General features: G+C 44.6%; 1 long non-coding RNA gene and 1 pseudogene across 1 annotated transcript; both read right to left on the bottom strand.

The window, feature by feature from the left end:
* Positions 1-7,386: 7,386 nt before the first annotated feature.
* On the bottom strand, positions 7,387-19,835 carry LOC147959171 (uncharacterized). The gene is made up of 2 exons (XR_015609660.1): positions 19,616-19,835; positions 7,387-7,608 (listed from the first exon to the last, which is right to left on the bottom strand). It is a non-coding gene; the product is annotated as an uncharacterized LOC147959171 (long non-coding RNA).
* A 1,241-nt stretch (positions 19,836-21,076) lies between these two features.
* On the bottom strand, positions 21,077-21,880 carry LOC147959170 (uncharacterized; annotated as a pseudogene).
* Positions 21,881-22,938: the final 1,058 nt, after the last annotated feature.

The following is a 22,938-nucleotide window of genomic DNA, read 5'->3' as shown; positions in this document are numbered from 1 at the left end:
AATATGCAAGAGGCAAAGAAATCTATGAAAGAAAAAGGTATTAAAGCTGAAGATGTTAAGAATTTACCTCCTATTGAAGAAATACACAGTCTTAATTTACTGCCTGTTGAAGAAACATATGATCTTAATCCATTATCTACTAAAGAAGTACATGGTCTTGATAACCCGACACAGGTAGTAAAGGTAAATTCTCTCTATAGATATGATAAAGCTGAAATTCCATTTACTAAGTTTGCTAGCCCATGCTTAGATGAGTTTGATAAATTTATGGCTAAGCAAGAATATTTTAATGCTTATTTTGGTAGACAATTGAAATACAATTCAAATATGCTTGAACACTTGGGAGATTATATGGCTAATGTTAAAGGTGAACTTAAACTTATTAGTAAACATGCTTCTATGGTTACCACTCAAGTAGAACAAGTACTTAAAGCTCAAAATGATTTGCTCAATGAATTGAATAGTAAGAATAATGATTATGCTGTTAGAGTGGCTACTAGAATTGGTAGAATGACTCAGGAACCTTTGTATCCTAAAGGCCATCCTAAGAGAATTGAGCAAGATTCTCAGAGAAATAATATAGATGCACCTAGTCCTTCTAAAAGGAAGAAAAAGAAAAATGATAGGACTTTGCATGCTTCTAGTGAACCTATTACTGAAACACCTGAGAATCCAAATGATATTTCTATTTCTGATGCTGAAACACAATCTGGTAATAAACCTGAAACTGGTGATAAAGCTAATGATAATGTTCATGATGATGCTCAACCTAGTAATGATAATGATATAGATATTGAACCTGCTGTTGATCTTGATAACCCACAATCAAAGAATCAACGTTATGATAAGAAAGACTTTGTTGCTAGGAAACACGGTAAAGAAAGAGAGCCTTGGTTTCAGAAACCCATGCCTTTTCCTCCCAAACCATCCAAGAAAAAGGATGATGAGGATTTTGAGCGCTTTGCTGAAATGATTAGACCTATCTTTTTGCGTATGCGATTAACTGATATGCTCAAAACCAATCCTTATGCTAAGTACATGAAAGATATTATTACAAATAAAAGAAAGATACCGGAAGCTGAAATTTCCACCATGCTTGCTAATTATACTTTTAAGGGTGGAATACCAAAGAAACTTGGAGATCCAGGAGTACCTACTATACCATGCTCCATTAAAAGAAACTATGTTAAAACTGCTTTATGTGATCTTGGAGCCGGTGTTAGTGTTATGCCTCTCTCTTTATATCGTAGACTTGATTTGAATAAGTTGACACCTACTGAAATATCTTTGCAAATGGCTGATATATCAACTGCTATACCTGTCGGTATTTGTGAGGATGTGCCTGTTGTAGTTGCAAATGTTACTATTTTAACGGACTTTATTATTCTTGATATTCCCGAGGACGATAGTATGTCTATTATTCTTGGAAGACCCTTTTTGAATACTGCAGGGGCTGTTATTGATTGCACTGAAGGCAATGTCACTTTTCATGTTAATGGTAATGAGCATACGGTACACTTTTCGAGGAAACAACCTCAAGTTCATAGTATCAACTCTATTGGAAAAAATCCATCGATTATATTTGGAGGTTTTGAATTTCCTCTTCCTACTGTCAAGAAGAAATATGATATTCTTATTATTGGGGATGTGCATATCCCCGTTGAGGTAACGTAGTGTTATTCGAAATTTCTCCAGTTCCATGTTATTCGGAATGAGTTCGTTAACAAGACTTGATCAACATTGTTAGTGGATTCCTTTTGATGATCATGAGATGGATGAAACTAGAAGGCATAACCTTCTGTACCCTCCTTTTACTTTCTGTTATTTATATTAAATAAAATAAAAATAAATATTTTATGTCTGTTATCTGGATTATCCGTGCAATATAAAAATACCCTGAAAATAAAAGTTCTCCAAATGCCCTGAAATTTAAATATGATTTTTTCTAGAATATTTGAGAATATTTGGCACCGAGAACACATCAGGGGGTCATCCACCTGGCCACGAGGGTGGAGGGCGCGCCCTACCCCCCTGGGCGCGCCCCCTGCCTCGTGGGCCCACGATGGACCTCCTCCACTTATTCCTGCACCCACACACTTCTTCTTCCTCCCATAAACACAAATATCCAGCTCAAGCACGAGTTCTAGCTCATTTTGCTGCCATTTTCGATCTCCTTGCTCAAAGCACCTCTCACAAAACTGCTTGGGGATATTGTTCCTTGGTATGTGACTCCTCCATTAGTCCAATTAGTTTTTGTTCTAGTGTTTTATTCATTGCAAATTTGTGCTGCTTAGGTGACCCTGTTCTTGAGCTTGCATGTCAAAATTATATGGTCAAAAGTAGTTTTGATGCATGATATAGGCTCTAGGCACTTGTAGGAGTTGTTGCTATCAATATTATTGAGTTTGGTTTACTTTTATTTTGAAGTTACTAAAAATTTCAGAATTTTTTAGAAAATAATGAAGAGACTTTTGAGGGGCTCATCGAGCCGAAGCTCGAAGGAAAAACCACAGAAGCCCAAATATAATCTACCTCGCACCGCGGAGCTTCGGTCGTGTGAATGGCCCTTCGATGATTTCTTGAGAGCAGCCGCGATTTATGAAGATTTTTATGAATTGGCTGAGAATGCAGGCCTCACTGCTTTCCTCCACGACCAACGCGACCAGTATCTCTTACTCACAAATATCTTTGTGCAAAACTTTCATTTCCATTCTAGAAGCTCACCACCTACGATGGAGTTTTATTTATATGATGAGCATAAGGAGATGTCACTTTATGATTTTTGTCGGGTTTGTTTGGTCCCTTTCGAGGGCACGACAGAGGAACCACATCGCAGCGATGTGGATGGGTTTATTGATACCATCATTGTAGGGGAAACACGGAAGGTTTCCGATGCACGAATCACTAGCATACATTTTCCTGTTTTACGCTACTTTGTAATATTTGCTAGTCGTTGCTTAATTGGTCGTGGAAACTGTGGAAACCTTAGTGTTCCTGATATTATTATTTTGTTCCACGGTTTATTCAGTGATAACTCTGTTAGTGTGGGCTGTATTATTGCTAAACGGTTAAGTCTGAACCGTACAAAGGGCCCCATCTTTGGAGGCATCTATGCTTCACGCCTAGCTGCACATTTTAACATACCCATTAGGCATTATGAGAAGGAAGAAAAATTGCTGCCTCATGTTTATTTAGATTATAAGAGTATGGTGGCACACGATTTTATTATTAAGAATAGGGAAGGGGAGCTTAAATACAAATTGTTATTTGATAAACATCATCCTGAGACTATTACCCTGCCTGCTCCTTCTTTGTTTGATATATCTGCAGACCAGTACCTTGTACTGTTAGAGGCTATTCACGCCTACCGGAACCCTACATCAGACATAGAGCCAGAGCTGGAACCACAAGTTGATCCTCCACGACAGTCTAATTACCATTGGGATCCGGGGATGATTGCCAACCAGTGGCAATCAGAGTCTTCTTCATCGCAGTACGACCCCAACTACTATTATGGATATCCTCCAGGCCAGCCGTGGCCATAGACCAACTTAGGCCAAAAGCCTAAGCTTGAGGGAGTACGTATTTCTCACCAACATTACATTTATGTTCACACACTCATTGCTAGATGTCGGTGCTCATACTTTTTCATTGTATCATCCATGCTACTTTATTTTCCTTTTTATGCTTTCTTCTTGTGTGTTTAATAAACCTTAAGAAAAAAACCAAAAACATTAATTGTAGCTTTTAATTAGTTTACTTTCCATGCTTGTAGTAGTAATTAAAAAGAAAACCCAAAAAGATTTCCTGATCTTCTTTTTCTTGTTGGGAGCTTTCCCGTGTAAATAGTTTTATTTCTTTTCTTTTCTTTGGGGGTCAATAGGAGAAGACCATAATTAAATTGTTAAAGAAGCTCTTATATGCATTATTGTTGATCTGACAAAAGAGCCATATTGCCTTGTCTTCTCCTGTTTATTGAATGCTTGCAGATTCCATCTTAGTCCAATGCACGTGCACTATTATTATTATTCACATCATTCGATCGTGCAAGTGAAAAGCAATTATGACGATATACGATGGACTGAATGAGATGAGAAAAGCTGGTATGAACTCGACCTCTCTTGTTTTTGCAAATATGATTAGTTCATCATTCCTGATTCAGCCTATTATGGATAAACATGTTTGCAATGACAACTAGAGATCATAGTTTCTTGTGCCATGCTTGATAAGCTAGGAGCTTATAATGGTTTACCTTGCGTGCCAACATGCTATTAAAATGGTTGTGATGTGGTATGATAGGGTGGTATCCTCCTCTGAATGATTTAAGTGACTTGACTTGGCGCATGTTCACGCATGTAGTTGAAACAAAATCAACATAGCCTTCATGATATTTATGTTCATGGTGGATTATATCCTACTCATGCTTGCATTCGGTGTTGATTAATTTTAATGCATGTTCATGACTGTTGTCACTCTCTAACTGGCCGCTTCCCAGTCTTTTGCTAGCCTTCACCTGTACTAAGCGGGAATACTGCTTGTGCATCCAACTCCATAAACCCCAAAGTTATTCCATATGAGTCCACCATACCTACCTATATACGGTATCTACCTGCCGTTCCAAGTAAATTTGTATGTGCCAAACTCTAAACCTTCAAATAAATATCCTGTTTTGTATGCTCGAATAGCTCATGTATCAACTAGGGCTGTCCGTATCTTCCATGTTAGGCGGGTTATTCTCAAGAGGAGTGGACTCCGCTCCTCACTCACGAGAAAGTGGCTGGTCACCGGGATGCCCAGTCCCATGCTTTATGCAAATTAAATCAAAATAATTGCAAACAAAACTCCCCCTAGGACTCTTGTTAGTTGGAGGCACTCGTTGTTTCGAGAAAGCCATGGATTGATGCTTGTTGGTGGAAGGGGGAGTATAAACTTTACCATTCTGTTCGGGAACCGCCTATAATGTGTGTAGCATGGAAGATATTGCCATCTCTTGGTTGTTATGTTGACAATGAAAGTATACCGCTCAAAATATTATTCACCTCTATTTCAAAACCGAGCTCTGGCACCTCTACAAATCCTTGCTTCCCTCTGCGAAGGGCCTATCTATTTACTTTCATGTTGAGTCATCATCTTCTTATTAAAAAGCACCAGTTGGAGAGCACCGCTGTCATTTGCATTCATTACTATTAGTTTACATTGAGTATGACTTGACTGGATCTCTTTTACCATGAATTACAATGTCTAGTCAGTCCTTGATCTTTAAAGGTGCTCTGTATTTATATTGTGCGGTCTCAGAAAGGGCTAGCGAGATACCATCTTGTTATATTATATTATGATTGTTTTGAGAAAGTGTTGTCATCCGAGATTTATTATTACTGCTCGCTAGTTGATTATGCCATTGATATGAGTAAACATGAGACCTATGCGTTATTTTGAATATGGTTAGTTCATAATCCTTGCTGAAAACTTGAATGCTGGCTTTACATATTTACAACAACAAGAGCAAACATAGTTTGTAAAAGTGTTTCTTTATCACTTTCAGTTTGTCAACTGAATTGCTTGAGGACAAGCAAAGGTTTAAGCTTGGGGGAGTTGATACGTCTCCATCGTATCTACTTTTCCAAACACTTTTGCCCTTGTTTTGGACTCTCACTTGCATGATTTGAATGAAACTAACCCGGACTGACGCTGTTTTTAGCAGAATTACCATGGTGTTATTTATGTGCAGAAACAAAAGTTCTCAGAATGACCTGAAACTTCACGGAACATCTTTTCGTAAATAATAAAAAATCCTTGCAAAAGATGAAGGCCAGGGGGCCCACCACCTGTCCACGAGGGTGGGGGGCGCGCCTGCACCCCTAGGGCGCGCCCCCCTACCTCGTGGGCCCCCTGGAACCCCTCTGACCTCAACTCCAACTCTATATATTTGGTTTCGGGGAGAAAAAAAATCAGTGAGAAGGATTCATCATGTTTTACGATACGGAGCCACCGCCAAGCCCTAAAACCTCTCAGGAGGGCTGATTTGGAGTCCGTTCGAGGCTCCGGAGAGGGGAATCCGTCGCCATCGTCATCATTAACCATCCTCCATCACCAATTTCATGATGCTCACCGCCGTGCGTGAGTAATTCCATCATAGGCTTGCTGGACGGTGATGGGTTGGATGAGATCTATCATGTAATCAAGTTAGTTTTGTTAGGGTTTGATCCCTAGTATCCACTATGTTCTGAGATTGATGTTGCTATGACTTTGCTATGCTTAATGCTTGTCACTAGGGCCCGAGTGCCATGATTTCAGATCTGAACCTATTATGTTTTCATTAATATATGAGAGTTCTTGATCCTATCTTGCAAGTCTATAGTCACCTATTATGTGTTATGATCCGTTAACCCCGAAGTGACAATAATCGGGATACTTACCGGTGATGACCGTAGTTTGAGGAGTTCATGTATTCACTATGTGTTAATGCTTTGGTCCGGTACTCTATTAAAAGGAGGCCTTAATATCCCTTAGTTTCCATTAGGACCCCGCTGCCACGGGAGGGTAGGACAAAATATGTCATGCAAGTTCTTTTCCATAAGCACGTATGACTATATTCGGAATACATGCCTACATTACATCGATGAATTGGAGCTAGTTCTGTGTCACCCTAGGTTATGACTATTACATGATGAACCGCATCCGGCATAATTCTCCATCACCGATCCATTGCCTACGAGCTTTCTATATATTGTTATTCGTGTATTTACTTTACCGTTGCTATTGCTATCATCACTACAAAAATACCAAAAACATTACTTTTGCTACCGTTACCACTACTATCATATTACTTTGCTACTAAATACTTTGTTGTAGATATTAAGTTTCCAGGTGTGGTTGAATTGACAACTCAACTGCTAATACTTGAGAGTATTCTTTGGCTCCCCTTGTGTCAAATCAATAAATTTGGGTTGAATACTCTACCCTCGAAAACTCTTGCGATCCCCTATACTTGTGGGTTATCACTCTACAGGTGTCTCCGATGATAATTCTTGAGTTGGCATAGATCGAGATTAGGATTTGTCACTCCGTTTGTCGGAGAGGTATCTCTAGGCCCTCTCGGTAATGCACATCACTATAAGCCTTGCAAGCAATACAACTAATGAGTTAGTTGCGGGATGATACATTACGGAACGAGTAAGAGACTTGCCGGTAAGGAGATTGAGCTAGGTTGTGACGCCCCCGATTCAACCGTACACTAATCATACACGCAAACGTGTATGATCAAGATCAGGGACCCACGGGAAGATATCACAACACAACTCTACAAATAAAAATAAGTCATACAAGCATCATATTACAAGCCAGGGGCCTCGAGGGCTCGAATACAAGAGCTCGATCATAGACGAGTCAGCGGAAGCAACAATATCTGAGTACAGACATAAGTTAAACAAGTTTGCCTTAAGAAGGCTAGCACAAACTGGGATGCAGATCGAAAGAGGCGCAGGCCTCCTGCCTGGGATCCTCCTAACTACTCCTGGTCGTCGTCAGCGGGCAGCACGTAGTAGTAGGCACCTCCGGTGTAGTAGGAGTCGTCGTCGACGGTGGCGTCTGGATCCTGGGCTCCAACATCTGGTTGCGACAACCAGGTAGAAGGGATAGGGGGAAAAGGGGGAGAAAGCAACCGTGAGTACTCATCCAAAGTACTCGCAAGCAAGGAGCTACACTACATATGCATGGGTAAATGTGTAAAGGGCCATATCGGTGGACTGAACTGCAGAAAGCCAGAAGAAGAGGGGGATAGCTAATCATGTCGAAGACTACGCTTCTGGCCACCTCCATCTTGCAGCATGTAGAAGAGAGTAGACTGAAGTCCTCCAAGTAGCATCGCATAGCATAACCCTAACCGATGATCCTCCCCTCGTCGCCCTGTGAGAGAGTGATCACCGATTGTATCTGGCACTTGGAAGGGTGTGTTTTATTAAGTATCCGGTTCTAGTTGTCATAAGGTCAAGGTACAACTCCAAGTCGTCCTGTTACCGAAGATCACGGCTATTCGAATAGATTAACTTCCCTGCAGGGGTGCACCACATAACCCAACACGCTCGATCCCATTTGGCCGGACACACTTTTCTGGGTCATGCCCGGCCTCGGAAGATCAACACGTCGCAGCCCCACCTAGACCAACAGAGAGGTCAGCACGCCGGTCTAAACCTAAGCGCCCAGGGGTCTGGGCCCATCGCCCTTAGCACACCTGCACGTTGCGTGGGCGGCCGGAAGCAGACCTAGCCTAGTAGGTGTTCCAGTCCAATCCAGCGCGCGCCGCTCCATTGCTGACGTCACGAAGGCTTCAGCTGATACCACGACGTCGAGTGCCCATAACTGTCCCCGCGTAGATGGTTAGTGCGTATAGGCCAGTAGCCAGACTCAGATCAAATACCAAGATCTCGTTAAACGTGTTAAGTATCTGCGAACGCCGACCAGGGCCAGGCCCACCTCTCTCCTAGGTGGTCTCAACCTGCCCTGTCGCTCCGCCTCAAAGTAACAGTCGGGGGCCGTCGGGAACCCAGGCCCACCTCTACCGGGATGGAGCCACCTGCCCCTTCAGCCCCCAACTCCGAACAGTACCACAGGTAATGTAACTGTGTAAAGCATATAGTATATGCCCGTGATCACCACCCGAAGTGATCATGGCCCAGTAGTATAGCATGGCAGACGGACAAGAGTGTAGGGCCACTGATGGAACACTAGCATCCTATACTAAGCAGTAGGATAGCAGGTAATGGTAACAACAGTAGTAGCAAGTATAGGCTATGCATCAGGATAGGAATAACGGAAAGCAGCAACATGCTACACTACTCTAATGCAAGCAGTATAGAGAAGAGTAGGCGACATCTGGTGATCAAGGGGGGGGGGGCTTGCCTGGTTGCTCTGGCAAGAGAGAGGGGTCGTCAACACCGTAGTCGTACTGGGTAGCAGCGGCGTCGGTCTCGGTGTCTAGCGAGAGAAGAGGGGGAAGAAACAATAAATATAATGCAAGCATATGCATAGTGATGCATGACATGACAAGTAACGGCGTTAGAGGTGCCCTAACGCGGTAGTAGGTGATACCGGTGAAGGGGGATGACATCCGGGAAAGTATCCCCGGTGTTTCGCGTTTTCGGACCGGTGAACCGGAGGGGGAAAGTTGCGAGTTCGATAGGTTAGGGATGCGTGGCGGACGAACGGGCTGCGTATCCGGGTTTGTCTCGTCGTTCTGAGCAACTTTCATGTTGAAAATATTTTCATCCGAGGTACGGTTTATTTTATATTAATTTTTAATGACTTAATCATTTCCTGAAATCATTATTAATTCAAAATTAGATAGTAAATGCTAAATGTACCCAGCCCTGTGTAAACAGTAGTGTACATAAAGGCTGACATGTGGGCCAGGGGGACCCAGTTGACCAGTCAAAGTTTGACTGGTCAATAGGGGTGGGCCCCCTGTCATTCTTTGATTTACCTAACTATAGTTTAAATAGTTAATTAGCAGGTTAACTAAAGTTAGGTTAATGAAGCAGCTTAATTAAGTTAATTAACTAATTAATTAATTTTAGTTCTTTTTTAAATTATTATTTTTGTGTGTTCGTTTTCTAGGGCGGGTCCCACTGGTCAGTTGCCCAGGGGGCCTAACGGGCGCGCGGGCAGGCGGCCTACGGGCGCAGGGGCGCTGCGGGCGCCCGACCCGGGCAAGGGCCGAGCGGGCGCTACTGGGCGTCGCCGCGGCGCGAGCAGCGGACGCTGGAGGTGGCCGCGGGCACGGCGGAGCGAAGCAGCAGCGGGGTTGGGGCGGCTCCCGCGAGGCAGTGGCCGGAGCGGGCGGTGGTGTGCGGTGGCGGCGAGCAGCATCAGGCAGCTAGGGCGAGTCGCGAGACTCGGAGCGTCAAGCAGCGGAAAGGGACGGCACGGAGCAACGCGAGCAGCAGCAGTGTTAACGCAGCAGTCGCAGCAGGCAACGGCGAGCATGCGCGGGCAGCCACAGGCGTGAGCGGGCGGGAGCACGCAGGGACGCGGCTCGGTTATAGGGGGGATGTGGCGGGCGCGACGAAGGTCGGCGCCGATGCGCGCACAGGACAAGGGAGAAAGGGGAGGGCGTGGCCCTCACCGGCGTTGGCGGGCAGGGGATCGGTGTGGCTCGGTGGAGCCGTCGAGGGGGAGACGAGGATGGGGCGACAAACGAGGCAGAGGAGCTCCAGGCGGCGGCGACAAGGTCCGGTGGCGCCGGGGATGGCTTCAGGCGACGGGTGGCGGCGCCAGGGGAGGTCGAGGATGGGGGGGTGGTCGTGGGGCGGAGGCAGCGGTTCCGGCGGCGTTGGGCTCGAGCCCCTCCCCGATCCAGATGGGATCGAGAGGAGGGGGGAAGAGGGAGTGGCGTCGTGGGGGGAGGGCGTTCCCTCGATCCGATCTGGATCGGGGAGGTGGGGGGAAGCGAGTGGGGGGCGAGTGGGGAGTGGGCGGTTAGGGTTACAGGGGGAGTGGGGAGTTATGGGGAGAGGGAGTGGTTGGGCCGGCCTGGTGGGGTGGCCGGCTGGGCCGGTTGGGTTGGCCCAGTTGGGCCACGGCCCAGGGGGGGTTTCTCTTTTTTTCCGTTTTGTTTTTATCTATTTGCATTTCTGTTTTTAAACATTTTAAATTATTTAGACATTTTATAAAAATGTGTTTGCTGCACCATAATTACCTTTGTAATATTTGGCAACCACCGAACATTTTTGTTTCAATTTTTGAAAACTTTTATTGCTGACATTAATTTTAAATTTGAATTTGACGCGGTTTGAACTAACGGACGTTTAGCAACAGTAATCGGGATGACATGGCATGATTAGCGTGGGATTACTGTAGCAAGATTATCCGGGCGTTACATAGGTATTGAGATACCGACAATCGAATCTCGGGCAAGTAACATACCGATGACAAAGGGAGCAACATATGTTGTTATGAGGTTTGACCGATAAAGATCTTTGTAGAATATGTAGGAGCCAATATGATCATCCAGGTTCCGCTATTGGTTATTGACCGGAGACGTGTCTCGGTCATGTCTACATAGTTCTCGAACCCGTAGGGTCCGCACGCTTAACGTTCGGTGACGATCGGTATTATGAGTTTATGTGATTTGATGTACCGAAGGTAGTTCGGAGTCCCGGATGTGATTACGGACATGAAGAGGAGTCTCGAAATGGTCGAGACACAAAGATTGATATATTGGACGACTATATTTGGATACCGGAAGTGTTCCGGGTGATTTCGGAGAAAACCGGAGTGCCGGAGGGTTACTGGGCCCCCGGGGAGAAGTAATGGGCCACATGGGCCTTAGTGGAGAGAGAGAGAGAGGGCTGGCCAGGGCAGGCCGCGCGCCCCCTCCCCCTCTGGTCCGAATTGGACTAGGGAAGGGGGGCGGCGCCCCTATTTCCTTCTCCCTCTCCTTCCTTTCCCCCTCCTAGTAGGAGTAGGAAAGGGGAGTCCTACTCCTACTAGGAGGAGGACTCCTCCTCCTGGCGCGCCCTGCAAGGGTCGGCTGGCCTCCCCCTTGCTCCTTTATATACGGGGGCAGGGGGCACCCTAGGACACACAAATTGATTGTTCCAAGCCGTGTGCAGTGCCCCCCTCCACCATAATCCACCTCGATCATATCGTAGCGGTGCTTAGGCGAAGCCCTGCGTCGGTAGCAACATCATCACCGTCATCACGCCGCCGTGCTGATGGAACTCTCCTGTGAAGCTCTGCTGGATCGGAGTTCGTGGGACGTCATTGAGCTGAACGTGTGCTGAACTCGGAGGTGTCGTACGTTCGCTACTTGGATCGGTCGGATCGTGAAGACATACGACTGCATCAACCGCGTTCTCATAACACTTCCGCTTACGGTCTATGAGGGTACGTGGATGATACTCTCCTCTCTCGTTGCTATGCATCACCATGATCTTGCGTGTGCGTAGGATTTTTTTTTTGAAATTACTACGTTCCCCAACAGTGGCATCCGAGCCAGGTTTATGCATAGATGTTATATGCATGAGTAGAACACAAGTGAGTTGTGGGTGATACAAGTCATATCGCTTACCAGCATGTCATACTTTGGTTTGGCGGTATTGTTGGATGAAGCAGCCCGGACCGACATTACGCGTACGCTTACGCGAGACTGGTTCTACCGACGTGCTTTGCACACAGGTGGCTGGCGGGTGTCAGTTTCTCCAACTTTAGTTGAACCGAGTGTGACTACGCCCGGTGCTTGTTGAAGGTTAAAACAACACTAACTTGACGAAATATCATTGTGGTTTTGATGCGTAGGTAAGTACGGTTCTTGCTCAGCCCGTAGCAGCCACGTAAAACTTGCAACAACAAAGTAGAGGACGTCTAACTTGTTTTTGCAGGGCATGTTGTGATGTGATATGGTCAAGGCATGATGCTATATTTTATTGTATGAGATGATCATGTTTTGTAACAAAGTTATCGGCAACTGGCAGGAGCCATATGGTTGTCGCTTTATTATATGCAATGCAATCGCCCTGTAATTGCTTTACTTTATCACTAAACGGTAGCTATAGTCGTAGAAGCAATATTTGGCGAGACGACAACGATGCTACGACGGAGATCAAGGTGTCGCGCCGGTGACGATGGTGATCATGACGGTGCTTTGGAGATGGAGATCAAAGGCACAAGATGATGATGGCCATATCATATCACTTATATTGATTGCATGTGATGTTTATCCTTTATGCATATTATTCTGCTTGATTGACGGGAGCATTATAAGATGATCTCTCACCAAATTTCAAGGTACAAGTTTTCTCCCTGAGTATGCACCGTTGCCAAAGTTCTTCATGCCGAGACACCACGTGATGATCGGGTGTGATAAGCTCTATGTTCACATACAACGGGTGCAAGCCAGTTTTGCACACACAGAAATACTCGAGTTAAACTTGACGAGCCTAGCATATGCAGATATGGCCTCGGAACACTGAGACCGAAAGGTCGAGCGTGAATCATATAGTAGATATGATCAACATAGTGATGTTCACAATTGAAAACTACTCCATTTCACGTGATGATCGGTCATGGTTTAATTGATTTGGATCACGTGATCACTTAGATGATTAGAGGGATGTCTATCTAAGTGGGAGTTCTTAAATATGATTAATTGAACTTTAATTTATCATGAACTTAGTACCTAATAGTATTTTGCTTGTCTATGTTGTTGTAGATAGATGGCCCGTGTTATTGTTCCGTTGAATTTTAATGTGTTCCTTGAGAAAGCAAAGTTGAAAGATGATGGTAGCGATTATGCGGACTGGGTCCGTAACTTGAGGATTATCCTCATAGCTGCACAGAAGAATTACGTCCTGGAAGCACCGCTAGGTGCCAAACCTGTTGTAGGAGCTGAACTAGATGTTATGAACGTCTGGCAAAGCAAAGATGATGACTACTCGATAGTTCAGTGTGCCATGCTTTACGGCTTAGAACTGGGACTTCAACGACGTTTTGAACGTCATGGACCATATGAGATGTTCCAGGAGTTGAAGTTAATATTTCAAGCAAATGCCCGGATTGAGAGATATGAAGTCTCCAATAAGTTCTACGGCTGCAATATAGAGGAGAATAGTTGTGTGAGTGAACATATACTCAGAATGTCTGGGTACCATAACCACTTGACTCAACTGGGAGTTAATCTTCCTGTTGATAGTGTCATTGACAGAGTTCTTCAATCACTGCCACCAAGCTACAAGAGCTTCTTGATGAACTATAATATGCTAGGGATGGATAAGACAATTCCCAAGCTCTTCGCAATGCTAAAAGCCGCGGAGGTAGAAATCAAGAAGGAGCATCAAGTGTTGATGGTCAACAAGACCACCAGTTTCAAGAAAAAGGGTAAAGGGAAGAAGAAGAAAGGGAACTTCAAGAAGAACGGCAAACAAGTTGCTGCTTAAGAGAAGAAACCCAAGTCTGGACCTAAGCCTGAGACTGAGTGCTTCTATTGCAAAGGGACTGGTTACTGGAAGCGGAACTGCCCCAAGTATTTGGCGGATAAGAAGGATGGCAAGGTGAACAAAGGTATATGTGATATACATGTTATTGATGTGTACCTTACTAAAGCTCGCAGTAGCACTTGGGTATTTGATACTGGTTCTGTTGCTAATATTTGCAACTCGAAACAGGGACTACGAATTGAGCGAAGAGTGGCTAAGGACGAGGTGACGATGCGCGTGGGAAATGGTTCCAAAGTCGATGTGATCGCCGTCGGCACGCTACCTCTACATCTACCTTCGAGATTAGTTTTAGACCTGAATAATTGTTATTTGGTGCCAGCGTTGAGCATGAACATTATATCTGGATCTTGTTTGATGCGAGACGGTTATTCATTTAAATCAGAGAATAATGGTTGTTCTATTTATATGAGTAATATCTTTTATGGTCATGCACCCTTGAAGAGTGGTCTATTTTTAATGAATCTTGATAATAGTGATACACATATTCATAATGTTGAAGCTAAAAGATGCAGAGTTGATAATGATAGTGTGACTTATTTGTGGCATTGCCGTTTAGGTCATATTGGTGTAAAGCGCCTGAAGAAACTCCATTCTGATGGACTTTTGGAATCACTTGATTATGAATCACTTGGTACTTGCGAACCATGCCTCATGGGCAAGATGACTAAAATGCCGTTCTCCAGAACTATGGAGCGAGCAACAGATTTGTTGCAAATCATACATACTGATGTATGTGGTCCGATGAATGTTGAGGCTTGCGGCGGGTATCGTTATTTTCTCACCTTCACAGATGATTTGAGTAGATATGGGTATATCTACTTGATGAAACATAAGTCTAAAACATTTGAAAAGTTCAAAGAATTTCAGAGTGAAGTGTAAAATCATCGTAACAAGAAAATAAAGTTTCTACGATCTAATCGTGGAGGAGAATATTTGAGTTACGAGTTTGGTCTTCATTTGAAACAATGCGGAATAGTTTCGCAACTCACGCCACCCGGAACACCATAGCGTAATGGTGTGTCCGAACGTCGTAATCGTACTTTACTAGATATGGTGCGATCTATGATGTCTCTTACTGATTTACCGCTATCGTTTTGGGGTTATGCTTTAGAGACAACTGCATTCACGTTAAATAGGGCACCATCTAAATCCGTTGAGACGACGCCTTATGAACTATGGTTTGGCAAGAAACCAAAGTTGTCGTTTCTTAAAGTTTGGAGCTACAATGCTTATGTGAAAAAGCTTCAACTTGATAAGCTCGAACCTAAATCGGAGAAATGTGTCTTCATAGGATACCCAAAGGAGACAGTTGGGTACACCTTCTATCACAGATCCGAAGACAAGACATTTGTTTCCAAGAATGGATCCTTTCTAGAGAGGGAGTTTCTCTCGAAAGAAGTGAGTGGGAGGAAAGTAGAACTTGATGAGGTAACTGTACCTGCTCCCTTATTGGAAAGTAGTCCATCACAGAAACCGGTTCCTGTGACACCTACACCAATTAGTGAGGAAGCCAATGATGATGATCATGAAACTTCAGATCAAGTTACTACCGAACCTTGTAGGTCAACCAGAGTAAGATTTGCACCAGAGTGGTACGGTAATCCTGTTCTAGAGGTCATGTTACTTGACCATGACGAACCTACGAACTATGAGGAAGCGACGATGAGCCCAGATTCTGCAAAATGGCTTGAGGCCATGAAATCTGAGATGGGATCCATGTATGAGAACAAAGTATGGACTTTGGTTGACTTGCCCGATGATCGGCAAGCCATCGAGAATAAATGGATCTTCAAGAAGAAGACTGACGCTGACGGTAACGTTACTATCTACAAAGCTCGACTTGTTGCAAAAGGTTTTTGACAAGTTCAAGGAGTTGACTACGATGAGACCTTCTCACCCGTAGCGATGCTTAAGTCCGTCCAAATCATGTTAGCAATTGCTGCATTTTATGATTATGAAATTTGGCAAATGGATGTGAAGACTGCATTCCTGAATGGATTTCTGGAAGAAGAGTTGTATATGATGCAACCTGAAGGTTTTATCGATCCAAAGGGTGCTAACAAAGTGTGCAAGCTCCAGCGATCCATTTATGGACTGGTGCAAGCCTCTCGGAGTTGGAATAAATGTTTTTATAGCGTGATCAAAGCATATTGGTTTATATAGACTTTTGGAGAAGCCTGTGTTTACAAGAAAGTGAGTGGGAGCTCTGTAGCATTTCTAATATTATATGTGGATGACATATTGTTGATTGGAAATGATATAGAATTTCTGGATAGCATAAAAGGATACTTGAATAAGAGTTTTTCAATGAAAGACCTCGGTGATGCTGCTTATATATTGGGCATCAAGATTTATAGAGATAGATCAAGACGCTTAATTGGACTTTCACAAAGCACATACCTTGATAAAGTTTTGAAGAATTTCAAAATGGATCAAGCTAAGAAAGGGTTCTTGCCTGTGTTACAAGGTGTGAAGTTGAGTAAGACTCAATGCCCGACCACTGCAGAAGATAGAGAGATAATGAAAAGTGTTCCCTATGCTTCAGCCATAGGCTCTATCATGTATGAAATGCTGTGTACCAGACCTGATGTGTGCCTTGCTATTAGTTTAGCAGGGTGGTACCAAAGTAATCCAGGAGTGGATCATCGGACAGCGGTCAAGAACATCCTGAAATACCTGAAAAGGACTAAGGATATGTTTCTCGTTTATGGAGGTGACAAAGAGCTCGTCGTAAATGGTTATGTCGATGCAAGCTTTGACACTGATCCGAACGATTCTAAATCACAAACTGGATACATGTTTATATTGAACGGTGGAGCTATCTGTTGGAGCAGTTCTAAACAAAGCGTCGTGGCGGGATCTACGTGTGAAGCGGAGTACATAGCTGCTTCGGAAGCAACAAATGAAGGACTCTGGATGAAGGAGTTCATATCCGATCTAGGTGTCATACCTAGTGCATCAGGTCCAACGAAAATCTTTTGTGACAATACTGGTGCAATTGCCTTGGCAAAGGAACCCAGATTTCACAAGAGAACCAAACACATCAAGAGACGCTTCAGTTCCATCCGCGATCAAGTCCAGGTGGGAGACATAGAGATTTGCAAGATACATATGGATCTGAATGTTGCAGACCCGTTGACTAAGCCTCTCTCACGAGCAAAACATGATCAACACCAAGGCTCCATGGGTGTTAGAATCATTACTGTGTAATCTAGCTTATTCACTCTAGTGCAAGTGGGAGACTGAAGGAAATATGCCCTAGAGGAAATAATAAAGTTATTATTTATTTCCTTATTTCATGATAAATGTTTATTATTCATGCTAGAATTGTATTAACCGAAAACATAATACATGTGTGAATACATAGACAAACAGAGTGTCACTAGTGTGCCTCTACTTGACTAGCTTGTTGATCAAAGATGGTTATGTTTCCAAACCATAGACATGAGTTGTCATTTGATAAACGGGATCACATCATTAGGAGAATGATGTGATTGACTTGACCCATTCCGCTTAGCACTTGATCGTTTTAGTTTACTGCTATTGCTTTCTACATGACTTATACATGTTCCTATGACTATGAGATTATGCAACTCCCGATTCCCAGAGAAACACTTTGTGTGCTACCAAACGTCACAACGTCATTGGGTGATAATAAAGGTGCTCTACATGTGTCTCTGATGGTACTTGTTGAGTTGGCATAGATCGAGATTAGGATTTGTCACTCCGATTGTCGGAGAGGTATCTCTAGGCCCTCTCGGTAATGCACATCACTATAAGCCTTGCAAGCAATGCAACTAATGAGTTAGTTGCGGGATGATGCATTACGGAACGAGTAAAGAGACTTGCCGGTAACGAGATTGAGCTAGGTATTGAGATACCGACGATCTAATATCAGGCAAGTAACATACCGATGACAAAGGGAACAACGTATGTTGTTATGCGGTTTGATCGATAAAGACATTCATAGAATATGTAGGAGCCAATATGAGCATCCAGGTTCCGCTATTGGTTATTGACCGGAGACGTGTCTCGGTCATGTCTATATAGTTCTCGAACCCGTAGGGTCCGCACGATTAATGTTCGGTGACGATCGGTAGTATGAGTTTATCTGATTTGATGTACCGAAGGTAGTTCGGAGTCCCGGATGTGATCACGGACATGACGAGGAATCTCGAAATGGTCGAGACATAAATATTGACATATTGGACGACTATATTCGGGTACCGAAAGTATTTCGGGTGATTTCGGAGAAACCCGGAGTGCCGGAGGGTTACCGGACCCCCCCGGGAGAAGTAATGGGCCACATGGGCCTTAGTGAGAGAGAGAGGGCCGGACAGGGCTGGCCGCGCCCCCCTCCCCCTATGATCCTAATTGGACTAGGAGGGGGGGCCTCTTTCCTTCTCCCTCTCCTCCTTCCTTTCCCCCTCCTAGTAGGAGTAGGAAAGGGGAGTCCTTTCCTACTCCTACTAGGAGGAGGACTCCTCCTCCTGGCGCGCCCTGCAAGGGCCGGCCGGCCTTCCCCCTTGCTCCTTTATATACAGGGGCAGGGGGCACCCTAGGGCACACAAGTTGATTGTTCCAAGCCGTGTGCGGTGCCCCCCTCCACCATAATCCACCTCGATCATATCGTAGCGGTGCTTAGGCGAAGCCCTACGTCGGTAGCAACATCATCACCGTCATCACGCCGTCATGCTGATGGAACTCTCCTGTGAAGCTTTGCTGGATCGGAGTTCGTGGGACGTCATCGAGCTGAACGTGTGCTGAACTTGGAGGTGCCGTACTTTCGGTACTTGGATCGGTCGGATCGTGAAGATGTACGACTACATCAACCACGTTCTCATAATGCTTCCACTTACGGTCTACGAGGGTACATGGACGATACTCTCCTCTCTCGTTGCTATGCATCACCATGATCTTGCGTGTGCGTAGGATTTCTTTTTGAAATCACTACGTTCCCCAACATTTTCAAGAACCAAAAACCTTTGCAAAATGACCTCACTAAACATTTGCTATTATATATACCTACAAAAATTCCTAAATGCAATCTCTCTCTGCTACTGCCCTAACCAACTAAATTGCCCTATAAACTAATTTGCTAATGTTTATTTCCTAAATGATCTCCCTCTCTCTCTCTGCTACTGCCCTAAACTAATTTGCTACTGTTTTTTCCCTACATGATCTCTCTCTCTCTCTGCTAATTTTCCTAGCTAAATGCCCTAGCTAAATGCTACTGTTTTTATAGCTAAATGCCCTAGCTAAATACCCTAGCTAAAAATGCCCTAGCTAATTTTCCTAGCTAAATGCCATAGCTAATTTTTCATAGCTAACTACTCTCTAATAACTCAAAATTTTACTAATTTTGTTTAAAGCAGCAACAACATCACCTAATTGTTGCGGTTAAAGAAATTTCTATAACTTTTGACTTATGAACCCTAGAACCCTAGAAATTCACTTTGCTAATAATTATTTTGTCCTAATAAAAATTCCTAAATTGAACCCTAAAATTGATTCCTACTGCCTACCTAATTGAGCCCTAAATTGAAAACCTAGTTTCATTTATAAAAAAGGAAAACCTAATTGACAGAGAGAGGGGGAGGTGGGGGCAGGGGGTTGGCCAGTACCTGAAGGGGTCGGAGCGGCGGCGACGCGAACGAGGAGGAGGTCGGAGCGGTGGCGGCGCGGACGAGGAGGAGGTCGGAGCTGCGGTGGCGCGGACGAGGAGGAGGTCGGAATGGCGGGCAGGGGCTCGGGCCGGCGTCGAGGTCCAGGTCGAGGGGCGACAGCTGGCGGGCAGGGGCGACGGCGACGCGCGACAGCAGAGAGGAGGGGGAGAAGTGGGAGAGTGGGGGATAGGATTTGGCAAAATTTTGAACCCGCGCGGTGGTTAACTCAAAATAGCAGTAGCGCTGGATTAGGATCCAACGCTACTGCTAACTATTCCAATTTTTCATTTTTTAATTCTAAAATACAAATAGCAGTAGCGCCGGATTATGATCCAGCGCTATAGCTAAGTTAGCTATAGCGCTGGTTCCCAAACCAGCGCTACCGCTATTTTTCTTTTCTTTTTATTATTTTCCTTTTATAGTTTCTAGCTTATTTTTCTTTTTATTATTTTCCTTTCCCTTTCCGTTTACTTTCCTTTTTCTTTTGTATTGCTTTCTTCCTTTTGTTTTTGTTTTTTTCTCCCAACGACGGTGTCTCCCTCCCACACCGCGTGAATATCACCGGAACCATGCATGTGGTGGTAATTGAAGGGGATATGAAGTATACATCATTTGACCGATAACGGTTACTTAAGTGCGTACAAAAAATAGATACATATATATAAATGATGGTTTCTTAGTTGTGTCGACGATGTTTCACAATGAGCTTCTTTCCTTTCTTGTTCGTTGTCGAATAATTGAGCCCCTCCTTGTGACCTTTCCGGAACCATGGAGATCATCGTCATCGTCATCTTCCCTCATTGGGTTGCCGTATTTGTCGTAGTCTTCCTCGTTGGCGACTCCATCCATTCCGACGACGTTTCTTTTGCCTCTCCTCACGACAATACGACTGGGATTGGTCGGGTCGGTTATGAAGAAGCATTATGTCACGTGCTTAGTGTGTACCCATGGCTCAGTTTTGGCAATGACGTTAACGTTTACAGTAGAGCTCTTCGTGTCGGGTATAGACATGCTAGTGAAATACTTGTTTTCTCTGACGACGTCCTTAGCCCACCTGACATAGAACATCATCGCATCGTGCATTCCAGCATAGTCAAGCTCCCAGATCTCTTCGACCCTTCCGTAGAATCTTTCAGTTGTGCCGTTGGCATCGGTCACGCATTCAATCGTCACCCTAGAGTTTTGGTAATCACTGTCCATGTCTTCAACCTCCGTGTAGAACGTGTACCTGTTGATACCATATGACTGATAGGTTGCGAGTTTGGGTGCGGGGCCACATGCTAAGGCGTGTATGAGCAATTCGTCTGAACTGCCCTCTTCCGGGGGATTAGCAAGAACTTGCTCTTTGAACCAATGCAAGAAAGTGGTGTTGTGCTCTACAGTAACTTCGTCGTCCGTCTTGAGCATCCCCTTATCGCATTACTTCTTTGTGATGGTTTCTTTGTGCCGTGTCACATAATCATCTACCAAATCTAGGTGTTGTAGCACTACTAAGTTAGCCCTGTCAAAGTCGTTCCGTCGATCCGAGCAGTCCACGTGTAATTCCCTCCGGCTTTTGTCTGTCCATTTGTTTTTGGCCTTCTTCTTTAGAAGTTCGAGCGTGAAACTCAAGCGGGTCACCTTGGGATCGCAATCGTCATACAATGGAGTCTTCGAGTCTACTTCAAGTTGCGTCAGCTTGGCCTCCTCTCTAGAAGCATCTCTCTCGCTAGTCGTACTCTTGCGAATGAGGTCTCGAACATGAGGGTTCTGCACGACTACACTTAGTAGCATCAAAGACTGCGGTGTGATCGCCGCCTCTTCTCTGCCATGTCCGGACTTTTCTTCGCCGTGTCCGGAATCTTCTCCGCCGCCGTCATGTCCAGACTCTTCCCCGCCGCCATGTTCGGTGCCATCGTCTTCGTGTCGATCGGTCATCTCTTCGTCTAGCCCCATGTCGTTATTCCCTGTCATGTGGACGTCCTCATCATCATCTTCACTTATCCACCGAGTATAGCCATCAATGAAACCATTCATCAGCAGGTGTGCCTTCAAAGTGCCACGATCAAAAGGGTCCAAAAGGACTCCTTCTTTTCATCTTGTACACAAACATCTAATCCTAGTCCAATTATTTACATACATGTCCATCACCGCGGATTGCAAGTATCGCTCCACCTTCCATCCACTCACCTTCCTGACCGCGTGCACGATATAACAAGCAAAAGGATTATAAACAAAATGCATGCATGCATCGATCAAAGTCACATAAAAATTTGGCATGACCTTGCCTAAAAATAGGACATATCAAGTTTGCTCAAAATTCACCGAAACGGAAATAAATCGACATTTCGGCAAAACATAAGCAACTCGAGGGCATGCCACTCGCACAAATCTCTCCATATCCCAAACACACATATTCCCATTCTTATGGCTAAATAGCTAGCTAGATGAGAGGCCTTAATGCACAACTTTTTACTCACCTATCTCCCGAGAGAGACCGAGCACTGTTAGATGAGAGGCCTTAATTTCGCTACCCATGGCTAAATAGCTAGCTAGATCTAGTTGTTGGGGAGGAGAGTGACTCTAGCTAACTAATGGAGAGGGAGAGAGATGAGCTAGCTAGATCTATGTCTATGGAATGGAGGGAGAGCCAAATAAATGAGGTAGCTAGATAGAGATGAGAAGGCCATTTATGGAGGAGAGTTATGGTGGAAGGGGCATTAATGGGAAGACAAGAGAGGTAGGAGGAAGAAACACGAAGGGCAACAATGGTGGACAACTAACTTAGAGAGGGGAGAGGGGAAAGTAGGGGGGAGAGAGGGGGAGGGGGGAGGAGGGGGAGGGGGGAGGGGTGAAAAGGTGGCACCAGCCGCAACTAGCAGTAGCGCTGTTTCCCAGAAAGCGTTGTTGCTATGGTACTTAGTAGTAGCGCTTTACAGGAAAATCGCTACTATTAAGTGGGGCCCGTTAGCAGTAGTGGTGCCGTCAAATAAACCGCTACTGCTAAAATCTTAGTAGTAGCGCTGTATTCTGGACAGCGCTGCTACTACAGCTAGCATCGATGGGAGCGTTGGGAACCATTTAGTAGTAGCGCTTTTTCCATTTCCAGCGCTACTGCTAAAGTATTACTCGTAGCGCTGCCCCAGACCAGCGCTACTGCTAATTATCAGCAACACTTGCTTTTTTCCAGCACTACTACTGATGCCCTACCTATAAGCATTTCCCTAGTAGTGTTCGTTCTTCCGGTATTTTTTATATATTCCAAAATAAATCTTCGTAAAATTTTACTTCATTTTGAACTC

Source organism: Triticum urartu, chromosome 7A (assembly GCF_056163025.1).
Source record: "Triticum urartu cultivar PI428250 chromosome 7A, HENAU_Tu73, whole genome shotgun sequence".
Classification (NCBI taxonomy): Eukaryota; Viridiplantae; Streptophyta; class Magnoliopsida; order Poales; family Poaceae; genus Triticum; species Triticum urartu.
Note: the sequence above shows the minus strand (reverse complement) of the source record. Positions and strands in the feature narration are given on the sequence as shown.